The sequence below is a fragment of the Octodon degus genome, unplaced genomic scaffold (assembly GCF_000260255.1).
Source record: "Octodon degus isolate 3935 unplaced genomic scaffold, OctDeg1.0 scaffold00120, whole genome shotgun sequence".
Taxonomy (NCBI): Eukaryota; Metazoa; Chordata; class Mammalia; order Rodentia; family Octodontidae; genus Octodon; species Octodon degus.
This window is the reverse complement of record NW_004524696.1, coordinates 3,798,548-3,804,650: the sequence shown is the minus strand read 5'-3', so window position 1 is coordinate 3,804,650 and position 6,103 is coordinate 3,798,548.

Here is a 6,103-nt window from a genome sequence, read left to right as displayed (position 1 = left end):
ATATAACTGTGTAGCAGAAAACAAACAAGATTTGGCTCTACATGGAAAGTTGCAGTACAAACAGAACCAAAGAGACAGACAGACAGACAGAAAAGAGGCACGGGAATAAATGTGTGAATGGGGGAGGGTGAGGAAGAATAACTCAGAGGTAAAGCCTAAGAATACAGCTCAGCAACCCACAGAAACCCAAACCAGAGCTGTCTTCCACACAGTTAACTGTTATTTCCTTTTGGAAAGAATTTTATTATGCTGTTTTCCTCATCTCTTTGAAAGAAAATGCTTAGCACTGCATTTGCAAATTGCCAGTAGGGAAATCCTTGATCTCTACCCCTATTGAGATTGTCAAAAGATAGCAGAAGCTGGAACCTGTGCTTTACGAAGTTAATGTTCTCAGGAAATTGCAGCAATACAAAAAAGCAATCCCCTCCCCCCTCAGTTTTGGAGAGGCTTCTGAAAAAGAACCCCCCTCCCCCCCACAGATTCTCTTTTAAATGTTTGTTCTAAATTATCCCCCCTCTCATGGAGCGCTTGGTCAGGAGCCCTTCTTTGCTTTAATCTAAGCTCAAATAGACAAGGTCATTGAGGGCATCATTGCCACGGTCCCAGAGGAGGAGGTATCTCTGATTTCGGTCTCTGAGGTCTCACAGGCTGTGGGTTGCATTCCACCTAAAACATAATCCAAAAACGTGGTCACCAGAGTGCTTTGTATTGATGCAAAACAGTAAATGTGAATCTGGAGCACATCTCAGGACTGCTGCCAGTACCTGAATTGAACTGAGCATTGTTAGTGTGACATATTTTTGCCATGAGTTAGCTATTGCAACAAGTCTGCAGATACCTTTAAGACCAGGAGGAAAGTATTTTGCAAGAAGACTTACTATATCTTAAAAAGAAAAAGAATGTTATCTTTTCTCTGACACTTTCCCCACACCTACTGAATTTCCTTTGAAGAGAATATTTTCTAGAATAGAATAAAATTATAAGAAAAACTCTCTTGATTTTCTCCAAAATTGACTTTCTTTCATATATCTGCAATAGAACAGCACAAGATCTGACGAGTACATTGAGGAACCTATTTAAATACATGCATATGTTTAAACTACACTCACAAATGTTAATAAAATGGAGCATATTCCTTTACATGTGAGGAAGAACTTTTCTAGACGGGTACAGCTTTGTCTTCACTAACTGTACAGACAGGACTGTGCTTCGTGCAGGTGAATGGTCATCTGAGGACAGACACCTGGTCCCAGGTGCTTGGTTAAGGAACAGTTTACTGCTGCTAGAGTAGAAGAAACTGAATGGCATGCAATTTGAGACGAAGACCCTGGACATGTTCCATGTAGGGTTCAGGTTGAACTGGCCAGTTAGACCCTGGGAAGTGAAGTTGACCACTAGGGGGCCCTCTGTCTATGTCACATGATCCTTTGGGGTGCTATACATTGAGAACTGAAAGGAACTAGTCGTTTTTGAGAAGAAGGCCTCTTTTGTCGACAAAGTGCAGGTTCTGAACTGATGCTGGTGAACACCACTTGAGTTGATGGAGGTGGAAGGATCCCATCACATGGGAGCACCTTACTCAACCTCTGCCATATCCTAAGAACAGGGGAAGCACAAACAGCAGTGTGATACTAGCTCTCTTTGACACTTCTGTGCCATTAAAAAAAATCTATCAGGCTTCCTGGAGTCATGGAAGGGTCCTGTTTGTTATGCCGGTGACCCTGCCGTATGAGACTTGAAAATGGGAAAGGCTTGCACTGGACCTCAACTTAGGAAGATTGTAATCACTTAAAGTAAAACTTGATAACTTTCCCTTGGAGCTAATGACATTAGAAATGAAAAGAGAGGATAGGTTATAGGAGGCAAGAAGGGACCAGGGAGAAGAATATCACCCTTGAGAGTAGGCCTTTTGCTTGAAGACAGGCACAGACCGAAGGTGACTGTGGCTCCAATCAACAGCTCCCGAGGGCTTGCCAGCCTTTCAGTCCTTGCACGCTCACTTCCAACCCTGCCTGTCAGGGTTGTAGGAAGAGAATGTACTAACAGCAGCAGTGACAATGGCCAAAACTGAATTTCTCCTTCTATTGACTATTTAATGCCTCTTCCATGACAAGTTCTGTTCTATGTACTGAGGATCCCAGGGGAGTAAAGGATTAAAGTCGCCTTGCTCATGGATCTTATTTTCTAGGAGGCAAATGATCAGTGAACACATAAATCTGTGCCAATGCTGTGGCCGGGTACCCAGTATAAACACTGTTCTTGATGCCTCTGCTTGGGCTGCAGGGAGGGCACCAGCATTTAGAGAAGGAAAGGCTGGTTCTGGGACATGGAAATGGGGTGTGACTCCAGATTTCATGCCTTTGCCAAGATCTTCTGCTGATCCGCAATCGAGCTCCCTCAGATTTCCTCGGGCCCCTGGGGATCTGCACATTTCTGTTCTGTGGCCCCAGTCATCCCCTCTTCTTTACATGAATGTCTCCAGAGGTGGCCCCTGACCTTTGCTTCCTTTGTGCCCACTAATCCTTCCCTATGAACCAGGCATGGCAATGCCCATCACAACACAGAATGGAAATGCTATTGGCTCACGTCAGAGTTCACAGATTAGGAAGGAAGCAAAAAAGGTGTATAAGCAGTGACGCAGCCAAGTGACCAGAGCTACGACAGAACGTGTCCGGGCCTGTGGAAGCCTCTGCGATGCACTGCCAGTGTCGGAGCTGATTCAGGTCTTGTTGCTTGTGTCCCACTGCTGCCAGATGCCACCTGTCCTTGCTTGCCTTGACTGCCTAGGAAGGAACTCAAACATGTATTGCGGAGAACATCTTTGGAATTCTTCTTTTCCCATCTTTGCTTCTTCTCTATCTTTGGCATTTTCAAAAATCACCCTGAATGTTGCTTTCTTTCCTTTCTTTTGAATATTATTTCCTTGAGCACAATTTTGTTGCCAAGATTTTCTAACTTTTGGCTAAATTTCAGAAACTAAGCCTTTTGGGAGAACAAAATATAAACCATAAGATTGGTCAGTTAAGTTTTTTTTTAAACCTCTCTTCTCACATGAACTTAGCCAGGTGAATACAGTAATGGTTTCCATTTTTTGGTGGCACAAAACATGGTGGGGACCAAGCTCTGTACTGAGTTCTGACAATGTAAGCCAGCAACCTGGAGTAGGGACAACACTTCAAAGCAGGAACAATATTTTCTAGTTTTCTCAAAGGTGGTGTATGGGTCCCTGGTAGATAGTACTACATAGCTTTATATCTAAATATGCAGAGTAATTGGTGTATAAAAGACAAGAACAAGAATTGAAAAAGTGTGAGTAGGGCCATTGAGATAGCTCAGCACACTAAACACCTGCTTAGGTAAGCATAGGTATGGGAGTTCGATCCCCGGTGCCACATGCTGTGCTGGCCCCACTTCCGAGGCACACTAAGCCGCTACTGAGACGTGGCATGGTTAAGCACACCTGTAATCCCAGTGCTGGGGAGGTGGGGAGGCTGGAAATAGGAGGATCACTAGGAGTTCAAGCTGTGTAGTGAGACCCTGCACCAAATACATACAACAAACAAACAAATGATGCTAATGAAACTGTGGGTAAAATGTACTTTCAAGGCTATCATCTGGCATTTTCTCTTTTACAATGAGTCCCACCAGCAGATGGTGGGATGCACATCAAAGTCACGCACATCTCCTAGGGAAAACACATTTCTGGTGCTTTCTTTGTGCCAAAGCCTGTAGGGAAAGTTTCTGGACAAATGTATTTTTTGTGATTACTGTATATTTCTTAAGTACTCTAAAGTTTAAGGACCTCCTGTCTTCCAAGAAGATAGGTTATCCATAGAGGACTTTTAGGAGAAGAACCATTAAATGGGATGTTGGGAAACTGGAGACAATCCAGAGCTGGAGGAAGATTTGATAAAGACAGACAAAGAGGAATTATAAACAAGGCAGATGTCTTTACATGAAGCAAATGGCTCTTAATGTGGGGGATGAGTACTGAGATAAGAGAAGGCAGAATTTTTTACATCTTTAGTAATTTGAAAGAACAATCATTTGAAGTCTGGTGAGATGATTATTTACCAAGTAATTTTCAATGCTGTACAGCAGTAAAAACTTTAAGTCAATGAGAATTTTCTCTCATGTGATATGCTAGACTGACTGATCAAAATGCTCCTTATGAAATAGGAGTAAAATATTCATTTTGGAAGGGAAACTAGGGGAAAGGGAGAAGAAAGCAAAGCAGGGCAAGGGAAAGAAGAATAAAAGGAAAAAATGGAAACAAAGCTTTTGTATATTAAGGGAAAGTGGGGTTGAAGGGAGGAGAGGAAAAGGGGGAAAAGAAGAACTGAGATACATCATGTAAGGTACAAATTCCTTATGATGAATGCTGTCATTATATATATGGAAAATGGATCAATAAATGAATTTTTAAAAGCACAAAACAAAATGCTTCTGTAACGTTCCAACCAATAAAAGTCTTTGCAGCCTTTTCAGAGCAATGATCTCTCCAAATATGGAAAACAGACTACAGCAGTGAAACCCACTAACCTTTTTTATGAGGTGCTACAGTTCCCATTGCCTCTCAAAGCATAAAATCTGTTGCCAGTCCAGGCAATTCATGGGGCAGAGAGCTGGGTCAAACCAAAGAGGTGCCTTCTGAGGGGCTTGCCCACATAAGGGCGGGTAGGTAGTGGCCAGGAGCTGGCCCAGGTAAAGATGTCAGCAGATCTTGGCTGGAGCCTGCTCTGCTCCTCCCACAGCCTTCCCATTGGGCGGGTGCCTCCTTGACCCCATCCACTTTTCTCTGTTTGGCCTGGGATACTTCCTCTGGTTTCACGCTGCCACCATCAGCAGCCACTGCCACCAAACCAGTGTCAGAGCAGCTCTGTAACTGTACTGAAAGGAAGGTCACCAGTATTTCTTTTCCTTTTGGAATCTCCCTGCTATTAGACACATTGACTTACTAAGTGCAGGGGACAAATTACTGCAAATTCCACACTTATTAAAGGCTCTAAACTAAGTACCAAGTCAGATGCAAAATGTTTGAAACTATGCTTTTCTATTTTCTTATTGTTGTATATCAGTCTTGAGAAAAGTCTTCCAGGTAAAGTGCACACAGGGCATCGATGTCTTGATATGCACTCTGCCTGGGCTTGGGTTAGGCATTCCTGAGTTACCTCAGCATTTTGCATGTCTCAGGAGGTGTATGTGATTCCTTGTAATATCATTTTGGAGGCTGTGAGTGCAGGGATGTGTGTGACTTTGTTGTCCATGTTAATGTGTGGTTCTTGAGACAAAGAGAGCTGCTTAAAGTACTGCACTTCAGAAAGAGGGTTTTAAACCGGATGAGGTTCACTTGTTTGTAGTTTGTAGGTATTTTTAAGTGAAGTTTTTCCCCAAGAAAGCAATGTTGAATAGTAAATTTTGGATTCTGTAGTTGTAAACCAGTGCTTTAAAACATTTCTGATAAAGAATATCTCACTTCTTAGGTTTTCACAGTTGGAAACATTAGTTTCCATAAGTCAAATTGGCTGGCTTTGCCACAGGAAGATGAGGGCCAGTCCCTGTGAGTCCTGAACCCTTTGTCCAAGTCATCCTTCATCCTCTGGAAGCTGCATCAGAATGGCACTCTGTTGTGCTCAGCCAGTTACTAGTGAGATTTTTCAGGAGCCTAGAATCTTCTGTATGATCATAACCTTAAGCCTTCACATGACTTTTCCTTCCTCGCTAACATCTTGAGAAAAGAGGAACAATTTCTTAACTGTCTCAAGTTGTCTGGTCATGAGAACACAAAGTCTAACTGTGACAAATCCCAGCTCTACTTCATCATGTAATTGAATTCTAATGCATTTGCTTTTTAGATGGTTGGCAGTTTCACATTGGTTAGTGATGTTTGTGGTAGTCATTGGAATCACCAAACTAAATTCTGTGCAGTTTGTTAAAGTTTTAGCAGCACTGAGTGAATAAATTAAAATAGAGAATGCCTTTTAAATGTCACTTATTTTTAATTGAAAACCTCAATACGTATCTTTTTTTTTTTTTAATTTTTATTTATTTGAGAGAGAGAGAGAGAAAGAGAGAGTGTGGTGTGTGTGTGGCCAGCTCAGTC